Raw genomic sequence first — 11,387 nt, forward strand, 5'->3', positions numbered from 1 at the left:
TACTGCAAATTTGCAAAAAAGCAGCATATGCATCAAAATAAACTATTTCCAGCAGTGCAATATGAGTCCTAAGCATCCCAGAAACAACACAGAAAGTCATAAAGTCAAAGATAACTTTTAAAAACACCAGTATAGGCCCTGAGGTCCTGATGGTAAAAAAAAAAAACTACATTTCTGCGAAAATGACGTCACTTCCGGTTTCGGGCAGGAAATGGCGGACATGCAAAAGTTCGCGCTGACGTCTATTCCAACGTAGGAAGTGTTATGAACAGCTGATCGGATTGGCAAAGCATGTTTCTGGAATATTATGTTTTTGTTGCTGCAAGTGCTTTTTATGCAATTTTTGCAAAGCTATATGTGGAAGGAAACTGTGACCTAGGACAAGCTGATGGCATAAGATGTAAGTACAACTCCTCCGGTTTCATATGCAAAAAAAATTATTGCGCTAGCTTACGTGGTTGCAGAGCTTCCGGGATTTAAAAATAGTTACGCAAAACAGAGCGTGCCCGCTGACCGGCTTTAAAGGGTTGAGCTGCCTCTAAGTGTTCTTCTTGAAATATTAGCAGGAATATTAATGTACTCAAATTGTATGCAACAGGTTTTCGGGGAGTTATTTATCAAGTTGGTAACACAGATGTCTCATGTATCAAATATGACACAAATAAATCTCTTAAAACATGGCCAAGCACCGCAGAATGCACAATGTGGAAATGTGGATGGATAATAATGGAGTGGGGAGTGGATTGCTTAGAAACTAAACTGTGTTATGGGTGGTTTTATGACACTTTATACTATTAAAGCATATATAATAGGGGGGACAAAATCTCAGTTGTGGAAAAGATGTCATTTAGCAAACAAGCGACACACAAATGGAAGTTAAAAAGGCAAAAAGAAGAATGAGTCCTCTTGTGTTTCCTTTCATGTTATCGAAGCTGTTTTTGGGTTCGTTTTTGCAGGATTTAAACAGATAACTACACATAAGGCCATATTATCTGTCAGATATTACTATTAAAAGAGGTGCCAGAACCACATATAAGACTAAACACAGCTAAAGTACATGCAGCAGTGACATCAAAACAAACAAGTTTGATCAGAAAAACATGGAAAACAACTGAAATTGTCCTTCGTGTCACTCATCAATTAATGAGAGCCATCTGATCGTGCTTCGGCTCCCCTGTTTCATTTGTAAATCATTTGTTGACACCCTCCCAGCAGCCAATGCGCAGAGGTCAGGCAGATGGAGAGCAACCACTACCGCCCTCCCCCTCTCCAATGCTATCTACCTGCATGGGACCCCAGCCCCATGGTCGTTGCCCTGGATGGAGGTTGTGATGGTATTGGGGTGGTGTCAGTGGTGTTGTCATTTGCCCCAGCATGTCGTGCTGATGCTAATGGACTCACGCAGGAGTCCAAGCTAGATTGGTTATTTCGGTCTTAATTCAGCCATTAACATTTCATTAATGCACTGTCCTACTGCTCGCCTGCACCCCTGCCTGCTGGCTGCTGCCTGCTGATGACTGACACAAGCTGCAAAACACCACTTTCACTCAAGGTGGATGGGATCTTCTGTATGCATTCTATGCTCCATGCACTCCCCCTCCGAAAAAGTATGTATTATATATGAGACAGGCAAAGTTGAGTTTTCACTCAGCAAAAACATAATCATCAAATGCTGTAAAATACACACTCATGGAGACAGTTACAATATTTGACGTTATCATTTATGATTCATCTTTTGTGAACTAATTTGGGTTTCTTTTTCATTAAAGCTAGTGTTAGTTAAGGCACTAAAAGACACCCGATTAGGTTTAGATAATATAAACTAATCAAGTTTAGACAGTGTAAACTATTCTGCTGGCTTTAGGCGCTAACAACGACTTGGCTAGGTTTAGGCGCTAAAAACAACTAGGTTAAGTTTAGAAGATTAAGGTTTTGGTGAAAATACAGCAGTTGTTGCTTTTTCCGTAGCTTAGTTTGCTTGGTGTTCAGAATAACACGTACCTTATGAAGCCTATGGACAAGATATGTGCTGCAGCTAGCAAATATACATTTTCTGGAATAAATGAGTTCCAAATTTGGAACTCATTTATTCCAGAAAATGTCAGTCAAGAAGACTTACTTGACTGACAAAAAAAGCTATTCTGGACAATATTAGCCAAGTGCAGTACTCAGTGGAGAGGTGATGTGTAAAATTTAGACGTACTCTCTCTCCACAGTTATGTCTATTAAAGGCATAAAAAGCAAAAAAAACAAAATAAACTTAAAAAAATACACAAGCAAAGGCGTGTAATGATTAAAAAAAATACACAGACAATAATAAAGATGTTATGTCACATTATTGTGACTTTAACCTTTGACCTGCATATCTGCAAATGCAAATTTTCCTGCTGAGCCAGGTATTAGAGCTTAGTCTACACTTGTACTATTAGTTTCTACATACACAGTACAGGAATATTTGTGTATGCAAATCACTCTCACTCTGTTATGCTCAAGGCAGTATCAGTTGCTAAGGTATCCGCCTGATAATGAACACAGCACGTCTGTGAGTGTGTGTGTGTGAGTGTGTGTGTGTGTGTGTGTGTGCAGGCTCCATCCAACAAGTTTAACACAATATTCTAATTAGACATCTATGTTTATTTAATGCGTCCTGAGTAAATTAGTTGTATAAAATTATGACTAATTAAGTGCTGCATTAATAACTGAAGCGCAATGGCAGCCTTTCTGCCGCTGCACAGAGACGGGCACATAGGTAATCATCGTATCTGTGTCATTCATTAAGCTTTTTGATCATCCTGACATGACATATGATAATTCACACTCTCATCTACATGCCGAGGCTGCTGCATATTTTAGACTCGGTTTGGAAACATGGAATATTTGAACGCAGCAACACCTACTCTTACCTAGTTTTGCTTCTATGATTTCTGACATACACTGTAAAAAATTGACTCAATAGTAAAGATTAGACAGTAACTCTCATTTAGCTGGGTTTTCCAGAAGAGCTTGACAGGCCAGGTTGGCTTCCGCTTTATATAAGAGAGAGCACTTTTACTTGTATAAAATTGTGTTGGTTATCTTTAAATGTCTTTATAGTAACACATTATGCATTTAGAAGCACAAACTAAAGGACTCACCAACGAGCTCCTCAACAAGGCCTGGTCCTGATAACCTAATCCCATATAAGGTGACATAGACCTGAGTGATTCCTCCAGGTGTCTACTACACAACTGCCGCAGCAATACAGTAGTGATCTAATGAAAAGGATTCTAGTTGTAAAGTGAAGCAGGTGGAATGTTGCAGAATCTGCAGTAATGCAAATGTTGTAGCGGTCTGCTGCGATTTAAAGATCTACATTCCCAGCCTGTTCTGTGGTCTTGAGCTGTAAATAGTGACTGAAAGAATGAGATCGTGGATGCCAGCAGTGTTAGAGATAGGATCAGTCACTCAGACACTGGTAGAACTCGTAGTCCACTTTAGGAGTAGGTTGAGGTGGTCCAGCATCCACTTGAAAGCCTCCAGGAGAGCTCCTACGTGAGGTGTTTTGGCCATGTCCAACTGGGATAAGGCCACAAGAAAGACTCAGAACATGCTGGAGAGATTACATCCCTTGGTTAGCATCCTCTAGAAGAGCTGGAGAAGGTGAACGTCTGGCCATCTGCAGTTAGACTGCTGTCCCTGTGACCTGGACCCAGGTAAGTGGTAGAAAATGCATGGATCTTCTTCTATGTTCATGAGCTGTGACCCATAGAAAAAGCATGATGAATTTCTGATCAAATCCTCTTTAAAATGCTTTTTATATGATGTAAAGTTACTAAGAAGAACTATATCAACTCTTTCATCATTTCTCTTATTCACATATGGACTGCTATTTATATTTACTGGTCTAACTCGGCCCCCCGACTACTCCACACTGCAAGATAAAGTCACCCTTTCACATACTCTGAAGTCCCTATAGCATTAGCACAGTGGTTCCCAAACTGTTTTTGCTGGGCACACACACACACAAACACATCCTCCAACCACACACACCCGTATTTTGTTTTCAAACTACATTGCGGTTCATTTCACACCTCAAACATTTAGTAAACAATTAAACAAATAAAAGTAAACTGCAATAAATAACAGGTAAACTACTAACTCTTTTATGCTACGGCCACACCTACACAGGTATTTTTGAAAACGCAGCTGTTTCTATGCATTTGGACCTTTCGTCCACACGTAAACGGCGTTTTGAATCACCGAAAACTGCGATTTTTAAAACTCAGTTTTTGCGTTTACGTGTGGGCGAGGAATATAGAGTTCATCACGCAACGTCAAAGGTATGTGCCTTTTTTAACGTCACGCTGTTATTGTTTACATGAGATGAATTGCAGAATGACAGATAGAGACAAAATACTGTTACTGTTAATCTGACTATCTTCAGGTTTTACACGCTTACATATATACACACGCAGTTACTGTTCCTCCGTTTACAAAGGCAGAGGCGTCACGGTGTGATTATTTTACGTGTAGTTTTTTTCCTGTGTAATAATATTCAACATTGCCATCAATACATTTTTCAAAAAATGACTCTCAAAATGGGTTAAAAAACATAAACAACTGTGGGATCCTGTTTGTCCGTGATTTAAACCGGGGGAACAAATCATGGCAGGATCAGCCTGATATTATTTGTATCCTACTGTAACTTTACTGTATAAATAGCTAACATCTCCAAAATGTCTGGAGTAGTTAGTTATTATGAGAAGTGTTTGTGAACTAAAAATCAAGAATGTGGGATACTGTTTGTCCGTGATTTGGAGAGCCCAGCGCCTGCTCCCGACGCAAGGAAAGCTAATTCTGTCGGGGAGACCTACCTTGGCACTTGTGCAGGTGAAGCCAAAGGGAAGATATGCTTCACCATATTTTCTAGTTTTTGGCTTGAAAGGTTGGTTTGGAAACATATTTGGCGATGCTTTATCTCCTGCTTTGCGTTTGTGTGGGAGCCCCATCAAAAACCTGTCCATTATGCTAGCAGTGTCCAAGCATTCTTTCCCCGCGCCCCCCCCCCCCCCCCAACCCCCAACCACCCCCCGGTTTGACTCTGCGCCCGCCCCCTCCCCCCCAGGGGGCAGGCCCTACACTTTGGGAACCTCTGCATTAGCACATGCAAGCAAAGTGACAGGATGTAAACTTCACACATGAACTGTTTTAGGACTGACCGTCGGACCTGTGGGTGCCGTCCAATCATCGCAGTTTACTCTCCACACAGTGTGTTTGCCTCCAACCAAGGCCTGCGCAAAAGTGAGGGCTATTCTGTCAGTGCGCCCCAGGGCAGCTGTGGCTACAACGTAGCTTGCCATTGCCAGTGTGTGAATGTGTGTGTGAATGGGTGAATGACTGAATGTAGTGTAAAGCGCTTTGGGGTCCTTAGGGACTGAGTAAAGCGCTATACAAATACAGGCCATTTATTCTTGCATCAGTTCATAGTCATTGCAATTCCTGCATAAACAACCACAAAGGGATCTAAGGGATTCGTCCAGACATAATGAAGTTCTGTACTTTTTCTTCAATATTTCAGGCATGTTTTTATATCTCTACTCAACACCTTCCAAGAGTAGGAATGCCGAATGTACTCCCGCTGTCTTATCTGTCGTGTTTAGGTTTTAAACTGCAGGAACATGTTTTGAAAAAGATGAGAAGTGGAAATAATGTGAAAAGTGTCAAATGCAATACTTCCCCAACCAGCTTGTAACATTTGGGCCTCAATGACAAAAAGACAGACTATTGGCACAGTCCTAAAACACATTTGATATTTCTGGATCAGTGAAGCTGTAGGTAGGCTGTTCATCTGTCATTACTTAACAGTGAGCGCGGGGAGAAGGAAAAAAACAAAGTGCTACACGAGTGATGAATATCCGGCTTTATCAGATATGTGTGTGATATATGAGACCGGTTGATAATCGACACTTAGTTCTGCCATATGGTTGGACCCGCCTGCCAAGGTACAAGGACTCAAAATATGGAGGTAAGCTCTCGAAGGGGAGAGAATAGGCAGCCTGTTTCCAAACGGATGGAAGAGAACGCGGCTGTGTTTTAAAACAATGACCTGAGTAGCTCTCGCGTCCTTTTCAAGGACACGTGAGCAAAATATGTTAAAAGACACACATAGACTGCTGAGATAATAGCTTAAACTGCTGTTTAAAAAAATAAAAGCACCGTATGAAAAGTCAGCTATGTCAACTATAGAAACCCTTTCAAACGGCTTCAGTGGTACAGTAAGTTTTCATATAAGCCTTGGAGGTAATTGTCAGGTAAACTTACAACACAAATGATGTGGGGTTTTTGTCCATATGGAAAACATTTGGAAAGCTGTTACATGAGCGTAGTCACTTTACCTCGTGTCAGACAACTTGGCTGTGCCAAAGATGGCAATCAAAGCGCTCTTTGAGCACAGAGGGCTCAGGGTTTAGTGATGGATGAAGATGCTGGAGCCAGACGATTCGCAGAGTCCGTCACCAGTTTGTTTATTCGGAGGCAATTTTGTTTTGTGTGTGGGATTTGAGAGTTGGAAATTCTTATTGCTGTATTGTATAGCCAATATTAAGTCCTCTACCAGGTTTCAGCCTGCTGGGCCTAAGTTGACCCACGCTCGTCATCAACACGAGAGATTTTTGCTCTTTTTAAACAGAAATCTACATCTCTTTAGTTAGGTACCCTATCTTATTATCCTACTCTTTGCTTTAACTGTTTTTATGAATAAAAATGTTATGATATAAGTAGATGTCTAGCCATCATAGTAGTCTAATTAAAGAACCTGACAGTGCATATGTATACATACTGGTGGCACAAGCTAGCACAAGCCATAACTAGCCAATTTTTACCCACGTGTGCTTGAGGTGCAAGCTATACTCTACATATTACACTTAATTTTGAGCTAATCAGTATAATGTGTCTATACTGCATATTGCTACCAAATACACCTACACAGCTGGTGATGCAGATTTAATGCAGTACCATGAATTATGGGTGTAACTGTATCCAGCTAGCTCATAATGCTGATACAATAAGCTTGTATTCTGTCAGTGTTGACATGCTGGTTTTAATGGTAATCAGTTCTAAAACATAAAAGTAAAAGTTACTTTTGTTCATGATTTATCAGCTCAGTTTCTCTCATGATATGAAAGCAATGCAGACATAACAGCACACAAACATGTATGCAAACAACAACCTCCAACACAACGAAGCAGGCTCAACACAGGGATTTGACATTAAAGTTACACTTTACATGTGATTTGCACCCTGATCATATGTCACCACCACATTTAGAACCTAGAAGGTGTGCTCCATCTGGTTTCTGCATTTGCTTTGCTTTTCCTTTATTCAATAAGTGATGTGCTTCGATGAAAGTGCTGCATGCAGATCATTGATTAGTTATTGGATGGATGGAAATTTATAGCCCTCTGCTCAACCCTGGGTGGGTACTATGATCCAACCACCCTGAGAGCGCTGTCATGTCCATTAAATGGTCCCAGTTTTGTGACTGACATGCCAAAATAACTGACACAAATGCAGGTACGACTAACATTTAGAGACTATTTTTCTTTAAGAGCTTTGACATTTCTTGGACTTCAGGCCCTGAGGCAGCTCGGTACTGGAGGGCAAATCTCCAGCTGTCTGCTCCTCCATCATAAGTTATTCTAGATGAAGTGAAAAAAAAATACTCGAAATGTTTATCATGTGACTGAAGAATTGGGTAATTTGAAGAAAAAACCTCCCCTCCCGTGTCTCATGATGTTCTCAAGACTTTGCCGCTGGCACAGATCAGAGCTGAAGCTTTGAATTCAGGGAGGATTCATCTTTGTTGGCTTATTATTCAAATAATTACCACTGTCTAACGAAGACCAATAAACAGTCGATCAAAAAAGAGCCAGGTCTTCCAGAATAAACACAAACGCCAGAATCTTGTCATCCTACACTCAGGCATCGGGAGGGGGGGGGGGTCTTGTGATAGGCTCAATGGATTTCAGATGGACAGGAAGTGTAGGCTTTGAAATCTCTGTAATTCCAGGTGGCCGAGGAGTGTTTTGGCAGGCCAACCTGCGCGAGGCCCGCAGATTCGCCAAGAAAAGGGGACCTGGAGTAGGTGGAATGTTAATCAGAGAGGAGAACATGTGTGACAAAGGGAAAAGGATGGAAAACACATGTCCCATTTCACACTTATTTACCTTCGACTGCCAAACCCCTGCCAGATAAAAGGAAGAAGGGGGGGGGGGGCAACGGCAAAGGTGGAACCCTTTAAAGTTTACCTCTTTGATGAAGACGCCAACTCTTTGGTAGCATTTCAAACAACTCAGGGAGAGAGGAAAGAGGAAACCTTGGCGGGATTGAAAGTTGGGCCTTGGCGGTGCAGCGGTCCGCTGACAAAAAGCTATGTGTAAAGACGAGGGGAGGGGATTCCGATAGGCTGCTATTAAAGACAGACAGAAAGGCATTGTTCTGCGCGCATTGAGCATCCAGTGAAGTGAGCTGACGCTCTTTCCTCAAATGGTGTCTCACAGTTAAAAAATTGAATTGATTTATTTAATAAATGCCTTTAAGTATCAGTAGACGCGCCCCCCCCCCCCCCCCCTCGTAGGTTGAACACACAGCAATTATTACATGTGCACTCCTGGTGACACACATTGCAAAAAATATGATGTGGAAAAATAAAGTCATAAATTCTTTTTAATCAGTGTGTAATGAGGCAGCTTCATGTCTTCCTATAAGATGTTTGAAGCACGTCTTCTGTTGTATTTTTAATGGCTGCTGCGAGGCGAGTTTCCCCTGAAGGGACAATAAAATAAAGTGAGGCAAAGTGCAGCACAAGCTGCGCTACAGAGGTGCTACTGTGGGCTCTGCTGCAAAAACGGACCGTCTCTTGACTCTGTTAATCAGTTTCTGAGCAAAACCGCCCTTGTGCATCCCACTTTAAGTCATTGTTTTTAACCATTCGTAGTCCCAACACCTAAAATCTCTCAGATCTAAACAAGTATTGTCACCACGTTTTACGTCCAACTTCCAAGAAGTTGCCAAGAAACAAAAATAGGGGCGATTTACCCACTCACGCGCCCCATCCTGCGGAGACTCGGGAGAAAATATGACACCAGTTTTTGATTCCCCTAGCGTCTTTCCCCACCCCACTGCCCACCCCGACATCTCAAACTGGAGAACATAAGCGCACTTTGAAAAGACTGTTAAAAAGTGAGCGTGATTGGAGTTGAAAAGTTTGCCCGCCGTAATGGTGGCCGTTTGAGATAAGTGTAACTTATTTCATTTGTCGGCGGTGTCACATGCTCGCGCCGCTTTGAAGTGGCAAATTAATGACAAGTGAGAACAGTAGCCATTCTGCAAAGAGAATGACCTCTTTTCTAATGGCTGCGTGGCACAGCGAGAGAGTCATCTGTCGGCCCCATCTCATTATGTGAATCGAGCAGTTTGAAAAGTGTCTTAAGGCTGTTTAGGAATAAAAGGGACATTTAAATGCAGAGCACTTTGAAAATTACAGATCCTTCAAAATACTTTCCGCGGACGCGTCGCTTCTCCGCCACCGACTCCCATTTTTTTCTTCCTCTTGTTAACTCTGCTTTGAGACTATGCCGGCGTGGCATTCGGGGAAAAGAATTTGGAGATAACCTCCCACTCTTACCCCCCCCCCCCCCACCCAAACCACCCCCATCCTCCCTCTCCTCATACACACACATACACACAACCTCCCCCCAAGTTTCCACTTTTCTATAGTAAACAGGATTCTCCTAAAACTTTGCCCCCCTTCTTCTTACTTCAGTGAAAAACCACATTCAGACTGGAAACAGTGCATCTCTTGTTCTAATTGTATGTGTGATATCCAAACTGCCTGCCATCTATCTCGCACTGTCCTCGGGCCTTTTTTGGGCCCTTTTATAATTCATGATTGAGATGATAATGGCTGACACTGACGATTCTGTTCCTTATTGAAGCTGCCAGTCCTGAATTTGTCATGTATATTTAAATTTGACTGAATCTCTGTTCTGAGACATATTAGATTTTTGAGAGTGAAAATCTTTTGAAACTGCATATTTACCAATGCGGGGAGCTTCTAATGAATAAATACAATTTGCAGAGGAAATATGATTGTGTAGCCGAGCTTGCGGATGAATTCTGCAGCAGCGGGCAGGAGTCGCCGTGAGAGACGGATGCCTTGCTCCATTTGCTTTGTGTTAAAGCGCGCTGGTCGCATCTGCTTCTTCAGCGGTGACCTATCAAACTTCTGTTTCCAGTGGGCTGTGATACTGCAGCTCCTCACGCACACATAGGCATGAGCCTTAAATTAATATTCAGATATAATTCCACCCGTACACAGCTCTTTAATAACGCTGTGCATGTGCAGCATCGGGCTGCGCTTTTAAAAAACACACACACCACATCCAGCCACTTACACTAAACCAGGATGTCACCATATCAGGATTTATAAAAGAATTCACTTCAGTGATATTACTGGTTGTCTTTTATTAAAAGATTTGAATGCTGTGTTATTTTGGGACTTTTTGGCTAATTTATTATACTCATAATAAGAGCAAATGCACATATGAAGCACAAATTTCACTCTCTTTGTTTTTAAAATGAATTTTCTGGCCTTTATTTGACCGTTTAGCAGTGAATAGCAGAGAAGACATGCAGCAAAGGGCCTCAGGTTGGTGTATGGACGCCCGTCTGCTCAACCAGTGAGCTAAAAATCGCCAGTCAACCTGAGTCAATCTGTGCCTGTTGGTATGCATCGTCAACACATCTCTTTACCATAACTGACTCAACTCAACTGGTTTTATTCTGATTATATATAAAAGCAGGTGTGCTGTGTGTCTGTTCACACTGATGCCATTTTTATGCTCACACTGAAAATGATGTCATATCTGTTGGTGCAAGTCACTTTTTGGGTCTTGCTTCAGCTGGTTTTTAATGATTTTCCACTACAGAAACTCAGAGGTACACAAATATTCAAAGGAAGCTGTTGGAACAGTTTGAAAACAGGTATCGGGTATACTGGTGCCTTGCAGGTGCCAAGCTCAGAACTTCACATTCACAATAATTTTGCTTGTGCCACAGTCTCCAACCTCTGTTCCCCCTTGTATGACTGTAACATAAGCTCCAATACAAACAGTGTGGGTGTTTTTAAGCTAACTTTCTTGGCTGACTTGGTCACTGACAGACATTTAGCACCTACACCTCTCTGCTGACAGTTTGTACATTCTGTATGTTACATGTAGACACGCAGATAGTCATCCCAATCTGAAGGATGTGGAGAGAGCGTGCATGTGGTGAGTGTATAGGCCAGGGGTAGAGGTCTGCCAGGCCAGAACAACCCTGAGGTCACTGGGAGATATCCCACTGTGTGT

Source organism: Haplochromis burtoni, unplaced genomic scaffold (assembly GCF_018398535.1).
Source record: "Haplochromis burtoni strain Fernald_Lab_line unplaced genomic scaffold, NCSU_Asbu1 Contig_39, whole genome shotgun sequence".
Lineage (NCBI taxonomy): Eukaryota > Metazoa > Chordata > Actinopteri > Cichliformes > Cichlidae > Haplochromis > Haplochromis burtoni.